Raw genomic sequence first — 14678 nt, forward strand, 5'->3', positions numbered from 1 at the left:
CTCTATGAGATAGTAAAAGAAGGTTCAAATTGAACAGCTGCTGTCAACGGCCATTCTAAGCTGAATTTGCCTGCTCTCGTCAGATCGCAGCAGCAATGCAACTTAAGGCTTGGCAAGTACCAGCATGGGAGACTGGCTGGGAATTCCAAGTTCCGTTGACCTTTTTGAACCTGAAAATGTGTTAGTTTCTCTATGAGATAGTAAAAGAAGGTTCAAATTGAACAGCTGCTGTCAACGGCCATTCTAAGCTGAATGTGCCTGCTCTCGTCAGATCGCAGCAGCAATGCATCCTAAGGCTTGGCAAGTACCAGCATGGGAGACTGGCTGGGAATCCTAAGTTCCGTTGACCTTTTTGAACCTGAAAATTGTGATAGTTTCTCTATGAGATAGTAAAAGAAGGTTCAATTTGAACAGCTGCTGTCAACGGCCATTCTAAGCTGAATGTGCCTGCTCTCGTCAGATCGCAGCAGCAATGCAGCTTAAGGCTTGGCAAGTACCAGCATGGGAGACTGGCTGGGAATCCCAAGTTCCGTTGACCTTTTTGAACCTGAAAATTGTGTTAGTTTCTCTATGAGATAGCAAAAGAAGGTTTAAATTTGAAAAGCTGCTGTCAACGGCCATTCTAAGCTGAATGTGCCTGCTCTCGTCAGATCGCAGCAGCAATGCAGCTTAAGGCTTGGCAAGTACCAGCATGGGAGACTGGCTGGGAATCCCAAGTTCTGTTGACCTTTTTTAACCTGAAAATTGTGTTAGTTTCTCTATGAGATAGTAAAAGAAGGTTCAAATTGAACAGCTGCTGTCAACGGCCATTCTAAGCTGAATTTGCCTGCTCTCGTCAGATCGCAGCAGCAATGCAACTTAAGGCTTGGCAAGTACCAGCATGGGAGACTGGCTGGGAATTCCAAGTTCCGTTGACCTTTTTGAACCTGAAAATTGTGATAGTTTCTCTATGAGATAGTAAAAGAAGGTTCAAATTGAACAGCTGCTGTCAACGGCCATTCTAAGCTGAATGTGCCTGCTCTCGTCAGATCGCAGCAGCAATGCAGCTTAAGGCTTGGCAAGTACCAGCATGGGAGACTTGGTAGGAATCCCAAGATCCGTTGACCTTTTTGAACCTGAAAATTGAGTTATTTTCTCTATGAGATAGTAAAAGAAGGTTCAAATTGAATGGCTGCTGTCAGCGGCCATTCTAAGCTGAATGTGCCTGCTCTCGTCAGATCACAGCAGCAATGCAGCTTAAGGCTTGGCAAGTACCAGCATGGGAGACTGGCTGGGAATCCCAAGTTCTGTTGACCTTTTTGAACTTGAAAATTGTTTTAGTTTCTCTATGAGATAGTAAAAGAAGGTTCAATTTGAAATGCAGCTGTCAACGGCCGTTCTAAGCTGAATGTGCCTGCTCTTGTAAGATCGCAGCAGCAATGCAGCTTAAGGCTTGGCAAGTACCAGCATGGGAGACTGGCTGGGAATCCCAAGTTCTGTTGACCTTTTTGAACCTGAAAATTGTGTTAGTTTCTCTATGAGATAGTAAAAGAAGGTTCAAATTGAACAGCTGCTGTCAACGGCCATTCTAAGCTGAATGTGCGTGCTTTTGTCAGATCGCAGCAGCGATGCAGCTTAAGGCTTGGCAAGTACCAGCATGGGAGACTGGCTGGGAATCCCAAGTTCTGTTGACCTTTTTTAACCTGAAAATTGTGTTAGTTTCTCTATGAGATAGTAAAAGAAGGTTCAAATTGAAAAGCTGTTGTCAACGGCCATTCTAAGCTGAATGTGCCTGCTCTCGTCAGATCGCAGCAGCAATGCAGCTTAAGGCTTGGCAAGTACCAGCATGGGAGACTGGCTGGGAATCCCAAGTTCCGTTGACCTTTTTGAACCTGAAAATTGTGTTAGTTTCCCTATGAGATAGTAAAAGAAGGTTCAAATTGAACAGCTGCTGTCAACGGCCATTCTAAGCTGAATGTGCATGCTCTTGTCAGATCGCAGCAGCGATGCAGCTTAAGGCTTGGCAAGTACCAGCATGGGAGACTGGCTGGGAATCCCAAGTTCTGGTGACTTTTTTGAACCTGAAAATTGTGTTAGTTTCTCTATGAGATAGTAGAAGAAGGTTCAAATTGAACAGCTGCTGTCAACGGCCATTCTAAGCTGAATGTGTGTGCTCTTGTCAGATCGCAGCAGCGATGCAGCTTAAGGCTTGGCAAGTACCAGCATGGGAGACTGGCTGGGAATCCCAAGTTCCGTTGACCTTTTTGAACCTGAAAATTGTGTTAGTTTCTCTATGAGATAGTAAAAGAAGGTTCAAATTGAACAACTGCTGTCAACGGCCATTCTAAGCTGAATGTGCCTACTCTCGTCAGATCGCAGCAGCAATGCAGCTTAAGGCTTGGCAAGTACCAGCATGGGAGACTGGCTGGGAATCCCAAGTTCTGTTGACCTTTTTTAACCTGAAAATTGTGTTAGTTTCTCTATGAGATAGTAAAAGAAGGTTCAAATTGAACAGCTGCTGTCAACGGCCATTCTAAGCTGAATTTGCCTGCTCTCGTCAGATCGCAGCAGCAATGCAACTTAAGGCTTGGCAAGTACCAGCATGGGAGACTGGCTGGGAATTCCAAGTTCCGTTGACCTTTTTGAACCTGAAAATGTGTTAGTTTCTCTATGAGATAGTAAAAGAAGGTTCAAATTGAACAGCTGCTGTCAACGGCCATTCTAAGCTGAATGTGCCTGCTCTCGTCAGATCGCAGCAGCAATGCATCCTAAGGCTTGGCAAGTACCAGCATGGGAGACTGGCTGGGAATCCCAAGTTCCGTTGACCTTTTTGAACCTGAAAATTGTGATAGTTTCTCTATGAGATAGTAAAAGAAGGTTCAAATTGAACAGCTGCTGTCAACGGCCATTCTAAGCTGAATGTGCCTGCTCTCGTCAGATCGCAGCAGCAATGCAGCTTAAGGCTTGGCAAGTACCAGCATGGGAGACTTGGTAGGAATCCCAAGATCCGTTGACCTTTTTGAACCTGAAAATTGAGTTATTTTCTCTATGAGATAGTAAAAGAAGGTTCAAATTGAATGGCTGCTGTCAGCGGCCATTCTAAGCTGAATGTGCCTGCTCTCGTCAGATCACAGCAGCAATGCAGCTTAAGGCTTGGCAAGTACCAGCATGGGAGACTGGCTTGGAATCCCAAGTTCTGTTGACCTTTTTGAACTTGAAAATTGTTTTAGTTTCTCTATGAGATAGTAAAAGAAGGTTCAATTTGAAATGCAGCTGTCAACGGCCGTTCTAAGCTGAATGTGCCTGCTCTTGTAAGATCGCAGCAGCAATGCAGCTTAAGGCTTGGCAAGTACCAGCATGGGAGACTGGCTGGGAATCCCAAGTTCCGTTGACCTTTTTGAACCTGAAAATTGTGTTAGTTTCTCTATGAGATAGTAAAAGAAGGTTCAAATTGAACAGCTGCTGTCAACGGCCATTCTAAGCTGAATGTGCGTGCTCTTGTCAGATCGCAGCAGCGATGCAGCTTAAGGCTTGGCAAGTACCAGCATGGGAGACTGGCTGGGAATCCCAAGTTCTGTTGACCTTTTTTAACCTGAAAATTGTGTTAGTTTCTCTATGAGATAGTAAAAGAAGGTTCAAATTGAAAAGCTGCTCTCAATGGCCATTCTAAGCTGAATGTGCCTGCTCTCGTCAGATCGCAGCAGCAATGCAGCTTAAGGCTTGGCAAGTACCAGCATGGGAGACTGGCTGGGAATCCCAATTTCCGTTGACCTTTTTGAACCTGAAAATTGTGTTAGTTTCCCTATGAGATAGTAAAAGAAGGTTCAAATTGAAACGCTGCTGTCAACGGCCATTCTAAGCTGAATGTGCGTGCTCTTGTCAGATCGCAGCAGCGATGCAGCTTAAGGCTTGGCAAGTACCAGCATGGGAGACTGGCTGGGAATCCCAAGTTCCGTTGACCTTTTTGAACCTGAAAATTGTGATAGTTTCTCTATGAGATAGTAAAAGAAGGTTCAAATTGAACAGCTGCTGTCAACGGCCATTCTAAGCTGAATGTGCCTGCTCTCGTCAGATCGCAGCAGCAATGCAGCTTAAGGCTTGGCAAGTACCAGCATGGGAGACTGGCTGGGAATCCCAAGTTCTGTTGACCTTTTTGAACCTGAAAATTGTGTTAGTTTCTCTATGAGATAGCAAAAGAAGGTTCAAATTGAACAGCTGCTGTCAACGGCCATTCTAAGCTGAATGTGCCTGCTCTCGTCAGATCGCAGCAGCAATGCAGCTTAAGGCTTGGCAAGTACCAGCATGGGAGACTGGCTGGGAATCCCAAGTTCCGTTGACCTTTTTGAACCTGAAAATTGTGTTAGTTTCTCTATGAGATAGCAAAAGAAGGTTCAAATTTGAAAAGCTGCTGTCAACGGCCATTCTAAGCTGAATGTGCCTGCTCTCGTCAGATCGCAGCAGCAATGCAGCTTAAGGCTTGGCAAGTACCAGCATGGGAGACTGGCTGGGAATCCCAAGTTCCGTTGACCTTTTTGAACCTGAAAATTGTGTTAGTTTCTCTATGAGATAGTAAAAGAAGGTTCAAATTGAACAGCTGCTGTCAACAGCCATTCTAAGCTGAATGTGCCTGCTCTCGTCAGATCGCAGCATCAATGCAGCTTAAGGCTTGGCAAGTACCAGCATGGGAGACTGGCTGGGAATCCCAAGTTCCGTTGACCTTTTTGAACCTGAAAATTGTGTTAGTTTCTCTATGAGATAGTAAAAGAAGGTTCAAATTGAACAGCTGCTGTCAACGGCCATTCTAAGCTGAATGTGCCTGCTCTCGTCAGATCGCAGCATCAATGCAGCTTAAGGCTTGGCAAGTACCAGCATGGGAGACTGGCTGGGAATCCCAAGTTCCGTTGACCTTTTTGAACCTGAAAATTGTGTTAGTTTCTCTATGAGATAGTAGAAGAAGGTTCAAATTGAACAAATGCTGTCAACGGCCATTCTAAGCTGAATGTGTGTGCTCTTGTCAGATCGCAGCAGCGATGCAGCTTAAGGCTTGGCAAGTACCAGCATGGGAGACTGGCTGTGAATCCCAAGTTCTGTTGACGTTTTTGAACTTGAAAATTGTTTTAGTTTCTCTATGAGATAGTAAAAGAAGGTTCAATTTGAAATGCTGCTGTCAACGGCCATTCTAAGCTGAATGTGCCTCCTCTCGTCAGATCGCAGCAGCAATGCAGCTTAAAGCTTGGCAAGTACCAGCATGGGAGACTGGCTGGGAATCCCAAGTTCTGGTGACATTTTGAACCTGAAAATTGTGTTAGTTTCTATATGAGATAGTAGAAGAAGGTTCAAATTGAACCACTGCTGTCAACGGCCATTCTAAGCTGAATGTGTGTGCTCTTGTCAGATTGCAGCAGCGATGCAGCTTAAGGCTTGGCAAGTACCAGCATGGGAGACTGGCTGGGAATCCCAAGTTCTGTTGACCTTTTTGAACCTGAAAATTGTGTTAGTTTCTCTATGAGATAGTAAAAGAAGGTTCAAATTGAACAGCTGCTGTCAACGGCAATTCTAAGCTGAATGTGCCTGCTCTCGTCAGATCGCAGCAGTATTGTAGCTTAAGGCTTGGCAAGTACCAGCATGGGAGACTGGCTGGGAATCCCAAGTTCCGTTGACCTTTTTGAACCTGAAAATTGTGTTAGTTTCTCTATGAGATAGCAAAAGAAGGTTCAAATTGAACAGCTGCTGTCAACGGCCATTCTAAGCTGAATGTGCCTGCTCTCGTCAGATCGCAGCAGCTTAAGGCTTGGCAAGTACCAGCATGGGAGACTGGCTGGGAATCCCAAGTTCTGTTGACCTTTTTTAACCTGAAAATTGTGTTAGTTTCTCTATGAGATAGTAAAAGAAGGTTCAAATTGAACAGCTGCTGTCAACGGCCATTCTAAGCTGAATGTGCCTGCTCTCGTCAGATCGCAGCAGCAATGCAGCTTAAGGCTTGGCAAGTACCAGCATGGGAGACTGGCTGGGAATTCCAAGTTCCGTTGACCTTTTTGAACCTGAAAATGTGTTAGTTTCTCTATGAGATAGTAAAAGAAGGTTCAAATTGAACAGCTGCTGTCAACGGCCATTCTAAGCTGAATGTGCCTGCTCTCGTCAGATCGCAGCAGCAATGCAGCTTAAGGCTTGGCAAGTACCAGCATGGGAGACTGGCTGGGAATCCCAAGTTCTGTTGACCTTTTTGAACCTGAAAATTGTGTTAGTTTCTCTATGAAATAGTAAAAGAAGGTTCAAATTGTAAAGCTGCTGTCAACGGCCATTCTAAGCTGAATGTGCCTGCTCTTGTCAGATCGCAGCAGCAATGCAGCTTAAGGCTTGGCAAGTACCAGCATGGGAGACTGGCTTGGAATCCCAAGTTCTGGTGACCTTTTTGAACCTGAAAATTGTGTTAGTTTCTATATGAGATAGTAGAAGAAGGTTCAAATTGAACAACTGCTGTAAACGGCCATTCTAAGCTGAATGTGTGTGCTCTTGTCAGATCGCAGCAGCGATGCAGCTTAAGGCTTGGCAAGTACCAGCATGGGGGACTGGCTGGGAATCCCAAGTTCTGTTGACCTTTTTGAACCTGAAACTTGTGTTAGTTTCTCTATGAGATAGTAAAAGAAGGTTCAAATTGAACAGCTGCTGTCTACGGCAATTCTAAGCTGAATGTGCCTGCTCTTGTCAGATCGCAGCAGCAATGCAGCTTAAGGCTTGGCAAGTACCAGCATGGGAGACTGGCTGGGAATTCCAAGTTCTGTTGACCTTTTTTAACCTGAAAATTGTGTTAGTTTCTCTATGAGATAGTAAAAGAAGGTTCAAATTGAACAGCTGCTGTCAACGGCCATTCTAAGCTGAATGTGCCTGCTCTCGTCAGATCGCAGCAGCAATGCAGCTTAAGGCTTGGCAAGTACTAGCATGGGAGACTGGCTGGGAATCCCAAGTTCCGTTGACCTTTTTGAACCTGAAAATTGTGTTAGTTTCTCTATGAGATAGCAAAAGAAGGTTCAAATTGAACAGCTGCTGTCAATGGCCATTCTAAGCTGAATGTGCCTGCTCTTGTCACATCGCAGCAGCAATGCAGCTTAAGGCTTGGCAAGTACCAGCATGGGAGACTGGCTGGGAATCCCAAGTTCCGTTGACCTTTTTGAACCTGAAAATTGTGTTAGTTTCTCTATGAGATAGCAAAAGAAGGTTCAAATTGAACAGCTGCTGTCAACGGCCATTCTTAGCTGAATGTGCCTGCTCTCGTCAGATCGCAGCAGCAATGCAGCTTAAGGCTTGGCAAGTACCAGCATGGGAGACTGGCTGGGAATCCCAAGTTCCGTTGACCTTTTTTAACCTGAAAATTGTGTTAGTTTCTCTATGAGATAGTAAAAGAAGGTTCAATATGAACAGCTGCTGTCAACGGCCATTCTAAGCTGAATGTGCCTGCTCTCGTCAGATCGCAGCAGCAATGCAGCTTAAGGCTTGGCAAGTACCAGCATGGGAGACTGGCTGGGAATTCCAAGTTCCGTTGACCTTTTTGAACCTGAAAATTGTGTTAGTTTCTCTATGAGATAGTAAAAGAAGGTTCAAATTGAAAAGCTGCTGTCAATGGCCATTCTAAGCTGAATGTGCCTGCTCTCGTCAGATCGCAGCAGCAATGCAGCTTAAGGCTTGGCAAGTACCAGCATGGGAGACTGGCTGGGAATCCCAAGTTCCGTTGACCTTTTTGAACCTGAAAATTGTGTTAGTTTCTCTATGAGATAGCAAAAGAAGGTTCAAATTTGAAAAGCTGCTGTCAACGACCATTCTAAGCTGAATGTGCCTGCTCTCGTCAGATCGCAGCAGCAATGCAGCGTAAGGCTTGGCAAGTACCAGCATGGGAGACTGGCTGGGAATCCCAAGTTCCGTTGACCTTTTTGAACCTGAAAATTGTGTTAGTTTCTCTATGAGATAGTAAAAGAAGGTTCAAATTGAACAGCTGCTGTCAACAGCCATTCTAAGCTGAATGTGCCTGCTCTCGTCAGATCGCAGCAGCAATGCAGCTTAAGGCTTGGCAAGTACCAGCATGGGAGACTGGCTGGGAATCCCAAGTTCCGTTGACCTTTTTGAACCTGAAAATTGTGTTAGTTTCTCTATGAGATAGTAAAATAAGGTTCAAATTGAACAGCTGCTGTCAACGGCCATTCTAAGCTGAATGTGCCTGCTCTCGTCAGATCGCAGCAGCAATGCAGCTTAAGGCTTGGCAAGTACCAGCATGGGAGACTGGGTAGGAATCCCAAGATCCGTTGACCTTTTTGAACCTGAAAATTGAGTTATTTTCTCTATGAGATAGTAAAAGAAGGTTCAAATTGAACAGCTGCTGTCAACGGCCATTCTAAGCTGAATGTGCCTGCTCTCGTCAGATCACAGCAGCAATGCAGCTTAAGGCTTGGCAAGTACCAGCATGGGAGACTGGCTGGGAATCCCAAGTTCTGTTGACCTTTTTGAACCTGAAAATTGTGTTAGTTTCTCTATGAGATAGTAAAAGAAGGTTCAAATTGAACAGCTGCTGTCAACGGCCATTCTAAGCTGAATGTGCGTGCTCTTGTCAGATCGCAGCAGCGATGCAGCTTAAGGCTTGGCAAGTACCAGCATGGGAGACTGGCTGGGAATCCCAAGTTCTGTTGACCTTTTTTAACCTGAAAATTGTGTTAGTTTCTCTATGAGATAGTAAAAGAAGGTTCAAATTGAAAAGCTGCTGTCAATGGCCATTCTAAGCTGAATGTGCCTGCTCTCGTCAGATCGCAGCAGCAATGCAGCTTAAGGCTTGGCAAGTACCAGCATGGGAGACTGGCTGGGAATCCCAAGTTCCGTTGACCTTTTTGAACCTGAAAATTGTGTTAGTTTCCCTATGAGATAGTAAAAGAAGGTTCAAATTGAAACGCTGCTGTCAACGGCCATTCTAAGCTGAATGTGCGTGCTCTTGTCAGATCGCAGCAGCGATGCAGCTTAAGGCTTGGCAAGTACCAGCATGGGAGACTGGCTGGGAATCCCAAGTTCTGGTGACCTTTTTGAACCTGAAAATTGTGTTAGTTTCTCTATGAGATAGTGGAAGAAGGTTCAAATTGAACAACTGCTGTCAACGGCCATTCTAAGCTGAATGTGTGTGCTCTTCTCAGATCGCAGCAGCGATGCAGCTTAAGGCTTGGCAAGTACCAGCATGGGAGACTGGCTGGGAATCCCAAGTTCTGTTGACCTTTTTGAACCTGAAAATTGTGTTAGTTTCTCTATGAGATAGCAAAAGAAGGTTCAAATTGAACAACTGCTGTCAACGGCCATTCTAAGCTGAATGTGCCTGCTCTCGTCAGATCGCAGCAGCAATGCAGCTTAAGGCTTGGCAAGTACCAGCATGGGAGACTGGCTGGGAATCCCAAGTTCCGTTGACCTTTTTGAACCTGAAAATTGTGTTAGTTTCTCTATGAGATAGCAAAAGAAGGTTCAAATTTGAAAAGCTGCTGTCAACGGCCATTCTAAGCTGAATGTGCCTGCTCTCGTCAGATCGCAGCAGCAATGCAGCTTAAGGCTTGGCAAGTACCAGCATGGGAGACTGGCTGGGAATCCCAAGTTCCGTTGACCTTTTTGAACCTGAAAATTGTGTTAGTTTCTCTATGAGATAGTAAAAGAAGGTTCAAATTGAAGAGCTGCTGTCAACAGCCATTCTAAGCTGAATGTGCCTGCTCTCGTCAGATCGCAGCAAAAATGCAGCTTAAGGCTTGGCAAGTACCAGCATGGGAGACTGGCTGGGAATCCCAAGTTCCGTTGAAATTTTTGAACCTGAAAATTGTGTTAGTTTCTCTATGAGATAGTAAAATAAGGTTCAAATTGAACAGCTGCTGTCAACGGCCATTCTAAGCTGAATGTGCCTGCTCTCGTCAGATCGCAGCAGCAATGCAGCTTAAGGCTTGGCAAGTACCAGCATGGGAGACTGGCTGGGAATCCCAAGTTCCGTTGACCTTTTTGAACCTGAAAATTGCGTTAGTTTCTCTATGAGATAGCAAAAGAAGGTTCAAATTGAACAGCTGCTGTCAACGGCCATTCTAAGCTGAATGTGCCTGCTCTTGTCAGATCGCAGCAGCGATGCAGCTTAAGGCTTGGCAAGTACCAGCATGGGAGACTGGCTGGGAATCCCAAGTTCTGTTGACCTTTTTGAACCTGAAAATTGTGTAAGTTTCTCTATGAGATAGTAAAAGAAGGTTCAAATTGAACAGCTGCTGTCAACGGCCATTCTAAGCTGAATGTGCCTGCTCTTGTCAGATCGCAGCAGCAATGCAGCTTAAGGCTTGGCAAGTACCAGCATGGGAGACTGGCTTGGAATCCCAAGTTCTGGTGACCTTTTTGAACCTGAAAATTGTGTTAGTTTCTATATGAGATAGTAGAAGAAGGTTCAAATTGAGCAACTGCTGTCAACGGCCATTCTAAGCTGAATGTGTGTGCTCTTGTCAGATCGCAGCAGCGATGCAGCTTAAGGCTTGGCAAGTACCAGCATGGGAGACTGGCTGGGAATCCCAAGTTCTGTTGACTTTTTTGAACTTGAAAATTGTTTTAGTTTCTCTATGAGATAGTAAAAGAAGGTTCAATTTGAAATGCTGCTGTCAACGGCCATTCTAAGCTGAATGTGCCTGCTCTCGTCAGATCGCAGCAGCAATGCAGCTTAAGGCTTGGCAAGTACCAGCATGGGAGACTGGCTTGGAATCCCAAGTTCTGCTGACTTTTTGAACCTGAAAATTGTGTTAGTTTCTATATGAGATAGTAGAAGAAGGTTCAAATTGAACAACTGCTGTCAACGGCCATTCTAAGCTGAATGTGTGTGCTCTTGTCAGATCGCAGCAGCGATGCAGCTTAAGGCTTGGCAAGTACCAGCATGGGAGACTGGCTGGGAATCCCAAGTTCTGTTGAGCTTTTTGAACCTGAAAATTGTGTTAGTTTCTCTATGAGATAGTAAAAGAAGGTTCAAATTGAACAGCTGCTGTCAACGGTAATTCTTAGCTGAATGTGCCTGCTCTCGTCAGATCGCAGCAGCAATGTAGCTTAAGGCTTGGCAAGTACCAGCATGGGAGACTGGCTGGGAATCCCAAGTTCCGTTGACCTTTTTGAACCTGAAAATTGTGTTAGTTTCTCTATGAGATAGCAAAAGAAGGTTCAAATTGAACAGCTGCTGTCAACGGCCATTCTAAGCTGAATGTGCCTGCTCTCGTCAGATCGCAGCAGCAATGCAGCTTAAGGCTTGGCAAGTACCAGCATGGGAGACTGGCTGGGAAACCCAAGTTCTGTTGACCTTTTTGAACTTGAAAATTGTTTTAGTTTCTCTATGAGATAGTAAAAGAAGGTTCAATTTGAAATGCTGCTGTCAACGGCCATTCTAAGCTGAATGTGCCTGCTCTCGTCAGATCGCAGCAGCAATGCAGCTTAAGGCTTGGCAAGTACCAGCATGGGAGACTGGCTGGGAATCCCAAGTTCTGTTGACCTTTTTGAACCTGAAAATTGTGTTAGTTTCTCTATGAGATAGCAAAAGAAGGTTCAAATTGAACAGCTGCTGTCAACGGCCATTCTAAGCTGAATGTGCCTGCTCTCGTCAGATCGCAGCAGCAATGCAGCTTAAGGCTTGGCAAGTACCAGCATGGGAGACTGGCTGGGAATCCCAAGTTCCGTTGACCTTTTTGAACCTGAAAATTGTGTTAGTTTCTCTATGAGATAGTAGAAGAAGGTTCAAATTGAACAAATGCTGTCAACGGCCATTCTAAGCTGAATGTGTGTGCTCTTGTCAGATCGCAGCAGCGATGCAGCTTAAGGCTTGGCAAGTACCAGCATGGGAGACTGGCTGTGAATCCCAAGTTCTGTTGACGTTTTTGAACTTGAAAATTGTTTTAGTTTCTCTATGAGATAGTAAAAGAAGGTTCAATTTGAAATGCTGCTGTCAACGGCCATTCTAAGCTGAATGTGCCTCCTCTCGTCAGATCGCAGCAGCAATGCAGCTTAAAGCTTGGCAAGTACCAGCATGGGAGACTGGCTGGGAATCCCAAGTTCTGGTGACATTTTGAACCTGAAAATTGTGTTAGTTTCTATATGAGATAGTAGAAGAAGGTTCAAATTGAACCACTGCTGTCAACGGCCATTCTAAGCTGAATGTGTGTGCTCTTGTCAGATTGCAGCAGCGATGCAGCTTAAGGCTTGGCAAGTACCAGCATGGGAGACTGGCTGGGAATCCCAAGTTCTGTTGACCTTTTTGAACCTGAAAATTGTGTTAGTTTCTCTATGAGATAGTAAAAGAAGGTTCAAATTGAACAGCTGCTGTCAACGGCAATTCTAAGCTGAATGTGCCTGCTCTCGTCAGATCGCAGCAGCATTGTAGCTTAAGGCTTGGCAAGTACCAGCATGGGAGACTGGCTGGGAATCCCAAGTTCCGTTGACCTTTTTGAACCTGAAAATTGTGTTAGTTTCTCTATGAGATAGCAAAAGAAGGTTCAAATTGAACAGCTGCTGTCAACGGCCATTCTAAGCTGAATGTGCCTGCTCTCGTCAGATCGCAGCAGCTTAAGGCTTGGCAAGTACCAGCATGGGAGACTGGCTGGGAATCCCAAGTTCTGTTGACCTTTTTTAACCTGAAAATTGTGTTAGTTTCTCTATGAGATAGTAAAAGAAGGTTCAAATTGAACAGCTGCTGTCAACGGCCATTCTAAGCTGAATGTGCCTGCTCTCGTCAGATCGCAGCAGCAATGCAGCTTAAGGCTTGGCAAGTACCAGCATGGGAGACTGGCTGGGAATTCCAAGTTCCGTTGACCTTTTTGAACCTGAAAATGTGTTAGTTTCTCTATGAGATAGTAAAAGAAGGTTCAAATTGAACAGCTGCTGTCAACGGCCATTCTAAGCTGAATGTGCCTGCTCTCGTCAGATCGCAGCAGCAATGCAGCTTAAGGCTTGGCAAGTACCAGCATGGGAGACTGGCTGGGAATCCCAAGTTCTGTTGACCTTTTTGAACCTGAAAATTGTGTTAGTTTCTCTATGAAATAGTAAAAGAAGGTTCAAATTGTAAAGCTGCTGTCAACGGCCATTCTAAGCTGAATGTGCCTGCTCTTGTCAGATCGCAGCAGCAATGCAGCTTAAGGCTTGGCAAGTACCAGCATGGGAGACTGGCTTGGAATCCCAAGTTCTGGTGACCTTTTTGAACCTGAAAATTGTGTTAGTTTCTATATGAGATAGTAGAAGAAGGTTCAAATTGAACAACTGCTGTAAACGGCCATTCTAAGCTGAATGTGTGTGCTCTTGTCAGATCGCAGCAGCGATGCAGCTTAAGGCTTGGCAAGTACCAGCATGGGGGACTGGCTGGGAATCCCAAGTTCTGTTGACCTTTTTGAACCTGAAACTTGTGTTAGTTTCTCTATGAGATAGTAAAAGAAGGTTCAAATTGAACAGCTGCTGTCTACGGCAATTCTAAGCTGAATGTGCCTGCTCTTGTCAGATCGCAGCAGCAATGCAGCTTAAGGCTTGGCAAGTACCAGCATGGGAGACTGGCTGGGAATTCCAAGTTCTGTTGACCTTTTTTAACCTGAAAATTGTGTTAGTTTCTCTATGAGATAGTAAAAGAAGGTTCAAATTGAACAGCTGCTGTCAACGGCCATTCTAAGCTGAATGTGCCTGCTCTCGTCAGATCGCAGCAGCAATGCAGCTTAAGGCTTGGCAAGTACTAGCATGGGAGACTGGCTGGGAATCCCAAGTTCCGTTGACCTTTTTGAACCTGAAAATTGTGTTAGTTTCTCTATGAGATAGCAAAAGAAGGTTCAAATTGAACAGCTGCTGTCAATGGCCATTCTAAGCTGAATGTGCCTGCTCTTGTCACATCGCAGCAGCAATGCAGCTTAAGGCTTGGCAAGTACCAGCATGGGAGACTGGCTGGGAATCCCAAGTTCCGTTGACCTTTTTGAACCTGAAAATTGTGTTAGTTTCTCTATGAGATAGCAAAAGAAGGTTCAAATTGAACAGCTGCTGTCAACGGCCATTCTAAGCTGAATGTGCCTGCTCTCGTCAGATCGCAGCAGCAATGCAGCTTAAGGCTTGGCAAGTACCAGCATGGGAGACTGGCTGGGAATCCCAAGTTCCGTTGACCTTTTTTAACCTGAAAATTGTGTTAGTTTCTCTATGAGATAGTAAAAGAAGGTTCAATATGAACAGCTGCTGTCAACGGCCATTCTAAGCTGAATGTGCCTGCTCTCGTCAGATCGCAGCAGCAATGCAGCTTAAGGCTTGGCAAGTACCAGCATGGGAGACTGGCTGGGAATTCCAAGTTCCGTTGACCTTTTTGAACCTGAAAATTGTGTTAGTTTCTCTATGAGATAGTAAAAGAAGGTTCAAATTGAAAAGCTGCTGTCAATGGCCATTCTAAGCTGAATGTGCCTGCTCTCGTCAGATCGCAGCAGCAATGCAGCTTAAGGCTTGGCAAGTACCAGCATGGGAGACTGGCTGGGAATCCCAAGTTCCGTTGACCTTTTTGAACCTGAAAATTGTGTTAGTTTCTCTATGAGATAGCAAAAGAAGGTTCAAATTTGAAAAGCTGCTGTCAACGACCATTCTAAGCTGAATGTGCCTGCTCTCGTCAGATCGCAGCAGCAATGCAGCTTAAGGCTTGGCAAGTACCAGCATGGGAGACTGGGTAGGAA

The 14678-nt window shown here is 45.0% G+C and overlaps 50 pseudogenes; all 50 read left to right on the top strand.

Moving 5' to 3' along the window:
• The first annotated feature begins 42 nt into the window (after nt 1-42).
• Nucleotides 43-161, top strand: LOC140093410 (5S ribosomal RNA; annotated as a pseudogene).
• A 258-nt stretch (nt 162-419) lies between these two features.
• LOC140088491 (5S ribosomal RNA) lies at nt 420-538 on the top strand (annotated as a pseudogene).
• Nucleotides 539-609: 71 nt separating this feature from the next.
• Nucleotides 610-728, top strand: LOC140078845 (5S ribosomal RNA; annotated as a pseudogene).
• A 70-nt stretch (nt 729-798) lies between these two features.
• On the top strand, nt 799-917 carry LOC140093411 (5S ribosomal RNA; annotated as a pseudogene).
• Nucleotides 918-987: 70 nt separating this feature from the next.
• LOC140092753 (5S ribosomal RNA) lies at nt 988-1106 on the top strand (annotated as a pseudogene).
• A 70-nt stretch (nt 1107-1176) lies between these two features.
• Nucleotides 1177-1295, top strand: LOC140094617 (5S ribosomal RNA; annotated as a pseudogene).
• A 448-nt stretch (nt 1296-1743) lies between these two features.
• Nucleotides 1744-1862, top strand: LOC140088503 (5S ribosomal RNA; annotated as a pseudogene).
• A 448-nt stretch (nt 1863-2310) lies between these two features.
• On the top strand, nt 2311-2429 carry LOC140093892 (5S ribosomal RNA; annotated as a pseudogene).
• A 70-nt stretch (nt 2430-2499) lies between these two features.
• Nucleotides 2500-2618, top strand: LOC140093412 (5S ribosomal RNA; annotated as a pseudogene).
• A 69-nt stretch (nt 2619-2687) lies between these two features.
• LOC140096218 (5S ribosomal RNA) lies at nt 2688-2806 on the top strand (annotated as a pseudogene).
• Nucleotides 2807-2876: 70 nt separating this feature from the next.
• Nucleotides 2877-2995, top strand: LOC140092754 (5S ribosomal RNA; annotated as a pseudogene).
• Nucleotides 2996-3065: 70 nt separating this feature from the next.
• Nucleotides 3066-3184, top strand: LOC140098847 (5S ribosomal RNA; annotated as a pseudogene).
• A 70-nt stretch (nt 3185-3254) lies between these two features.
• On the top strand, nt 3255-3373 carry LOC140098485 (5S ribosomal RNA; annotated as a pseudogene).
• A 70-nt stretch (nt 3374-3443) lies between these two features.
• On the top strand, nt 3444-3562 carry LOC140097099 (5S ribosomal RNA; annotated as a pseudogene).
• Nucleotides 3563-3821: 259 nt separating this feature from the next.
• On the top strand, nt 3822-3940 carry LOC140095860 (5S ribosomal RNA; annotated as a pseudogene).
• A 70-nt stretch (nt 3941-4010) lies between these two features.
• LOC140078847 (5S ribosomal RNA) lies at nt 4011-4129 on the top strand (annotated as a pseudogene).
• Nucleotides 4130-4199: 70 nt separating this feature from the next.
• On the top strand, nt 4200-4318 carry LOC140088515 (5S ribosomal RNA; annotated as a pseudogene).
• Nucleotides 4319-4389: 71 nt separating this feature from the next.
• LOC140088527 (5S ribosomal RNA) lies at nt 4390-4508 on the top strand (annotated as a pseudogene).
• A 70-nt stretch (nt 4509-4578) lies between these two features.
• Nucleotides 4579-4697, top strand: LOC140095253 (5S ribosomal RNA; annotated as a pseudogene).
• A 70-nt stretch (nt 4698-4767) lies between these two features.
• On the top strand, nt 4768-4886 carry LOC140084104 (5S ribosomal RNA; annotated as a pseudogene).
• A 636-nt stretch (nt 4887-5522) lies between these two features.
• LOC140098515 (5S ribosomal RNA) lies at nt 5523-5641 on the top strand (annotated as a pseudogene).
• Nucleotides 5642-5892: 251 nt separating this feature from the next.
• On the top strand, nt 5893-6011 carry LOC140081348 (5S ribosomal RNA; annotated as a pseudogene).
• A 69-nt stretch (nt 6012-6080) lies between these two features.
• Nucleotides 6081-6199, top strand: LOC140078848 (5S ribosomal RNA; annotated as a pseudogene).
• Nucleotides 6200-6647: 448 nt separating this feature from the next.
• LOC140098099 (5S ribosomal RNA) lies at nt 6648-6766 on the top strand (annotated as a pseudogene).
• A 70-nt stretch (nt 6767-6836) lies between these two features.
• LOC140079237 (5S ribosomal RNA) lies at nt 6837-6955 on the top strand (annotated as a pseudogene).
• Nucleotides 6956-7214: 259 nt separating this feature from the next.
• Nucleotides 7215-7333, top strand: LOC140081668 (5S ribosomal RNA; annotated as a pseudogene).
• Nucleotides 7334-7403: 70 nt separating this feature from the next.
• Nucleotides 7404-7522, top strand: LOC140081359 (5S ribosomal RNA; annotated as a pseudogene).
• Nucleotides 7523-7592: 70 nt separating this feature from the next.
• Nucleotides 7593-7711, top strand: LOC140082530 (5S ribosomal RNA; annotated as a pseudogene).
• Nucleotides 7712-7782: 71 nt separating this feature from the next.
• LOC140096632 (5S ribosomal RNA) lies at nt 7783-7901 on the top strand (annotated as a pseudogene).
• Nucleotides 7902-7971: 70 nt separating this feature from the next.
• LOC140090030 (5S ribosomal RNA) lies at nt 7972-8090 on the top strand (annotated as a pseudogene).
• A 70-nt stretch (nt 8091-8160) lies between these two features.
• On the top strand, nt 8161-8279 carry LOC140094268 (5S ribosomal RNA; annotated as a pseudogene).
• A 70-nt stretch (nt 8280-8349) lies between these two features.
• LOC140090473 (5S ribosomal RNA) lies at nt 8350-8468 on the top strand (annotated as a pseudogene).
• A 70-nt stretch (nt 8469-8538) lies between these two features.
• LOC140097100 (5S ribosomal RNA) lies at nt 8539-8657 on the top strand (annotated as a pseudogene).
• A 70-nt stretch (nt 8658-8727) lies between these two features.
• Nucleotides 8728-8846, top strand: LOC140082531 (5S ribosomal RNA; annotated as a pseudogene).
• A 448-nt stretch (nt 8847-9294) lies between these two features.
• LOC140088542 (5S ribosomal RNA) lies at nt 9295-9413 on the top strand (annotated as a pseudogene).
• A 71-nt stretch (nt 9414-9484) lies between these two features.
• LOC140088554 (5S ribosomal RNA) lies at nt 9485-9603 on the top strand (annotated as a pseudogene).
• A 259-nt stretch (nt 9604-9862) lies between these two features.
• Nucleotides 9863-9981, top strand: LOC140088566 (5S ribosomal RNA; annotated as a pseudogene).
• Nucleotides 9982-10051: 70 nt separating this feature from the next.
• Nucleotides 10052-10170, top strand: LOC140089809 (5S ribosomal RNA; annotated as a pseudogene).
• A 448-nt stretch (nt 10171-10618) lies between these two features.
• LOC140097410 (5S ribosomal RNA) lies at nt 10619-10737 on the top strand (annotated as a pseudogene).
• A 258-nt stretch (nt 10738-10995) lies between these two features.
• On the top strand, nt 10996-11114 carry LOC140091351 (5S ribosomal RNA; annotated as a pseudogene).
• A 70-nt stretch (nt 11115-11184) lies between these two features.
• Nucleotides 11185-11303, top strand: LOC140081969 (5S ribosomal RNA; annotated as a pseudogene).
• A 70-nt stretch (nt 11304-11373) lies between these two features.
• LOC140078849 (5S ribosomal RNA) lies at nt 11374-11492 on the top strand (annotated as a pseudogene).
• Nucleotides 11493-11562: 70 nt separating this feature from the next.
• LOC140088578 (5S ribosomal RNA) lies at nt 11563-11681 on the top strand (annotated as a pseudogene).
• Nucleotides 11682-12687: 1006 nt separating this feature from the next.
• LOC140081371 (5S ribosomal RNA) lies at nt 12688-12806 on the top strand (annotated as a pseudogene).
• Nucleotides 12807-12875: 69 nt separating this feature from the next.
• LOC140078850 (5S ribosomal RNA) lies at nt 12876-12994 on the top strand (annotated as a pseudogene).
• A 448-nt stretch (nt 12995-13442) lies between these two features.
• On the top strand, nt 13443-13561 carry LOC140098100 (5S ribosomal RNA; annotated as a pseudogene).
• Nucleotides 13562-13631: 70 nt separating this feature from the next.
• On the top strand, nt 13632-13750 carry LOC140079248 (5S ribosomal RNA; annotated as a pseudogene).
• A 259-nt stretch (nt 13751-14009) lies between these two features.
• Nucleotides 14010-14128, top strand: LOC140088591 (5S ribosomal RNA; annotated as a pseudogene).
• A 70-nt stretch (nt 14129-14198) lies between these two features.
• Nucleotides 14199-14317, top strand: LOC140081382 (5S ribosomal RNA; annotated as a pseudogene).
• A 70-nt stretch (nt 14318-14387) lies between these two features.
• Nucleotides 14388-14506, top strand: LOC140082532 (5S ribosomal RNA; annotated as a pseudogene).
• Nucleotides 14507-14678: the final 172 nt, after the last annotated feature.

The sequence above is a fragment of the Engystomops pustulosus genome, chromosome 9 (assembly GCF_040894005.1).
Source record: "Engystomops pustulosus chromosome 9, aEngPut4.maternal, whole genome shotgun sequence".
NCBI classification, from domain to species: domain Eukaryota; kingdom Metazoa; phylum Chordata; class Amphibia; order Anura; family Leptodactylidae; genus Engystomops; species Engystomops pustulosus.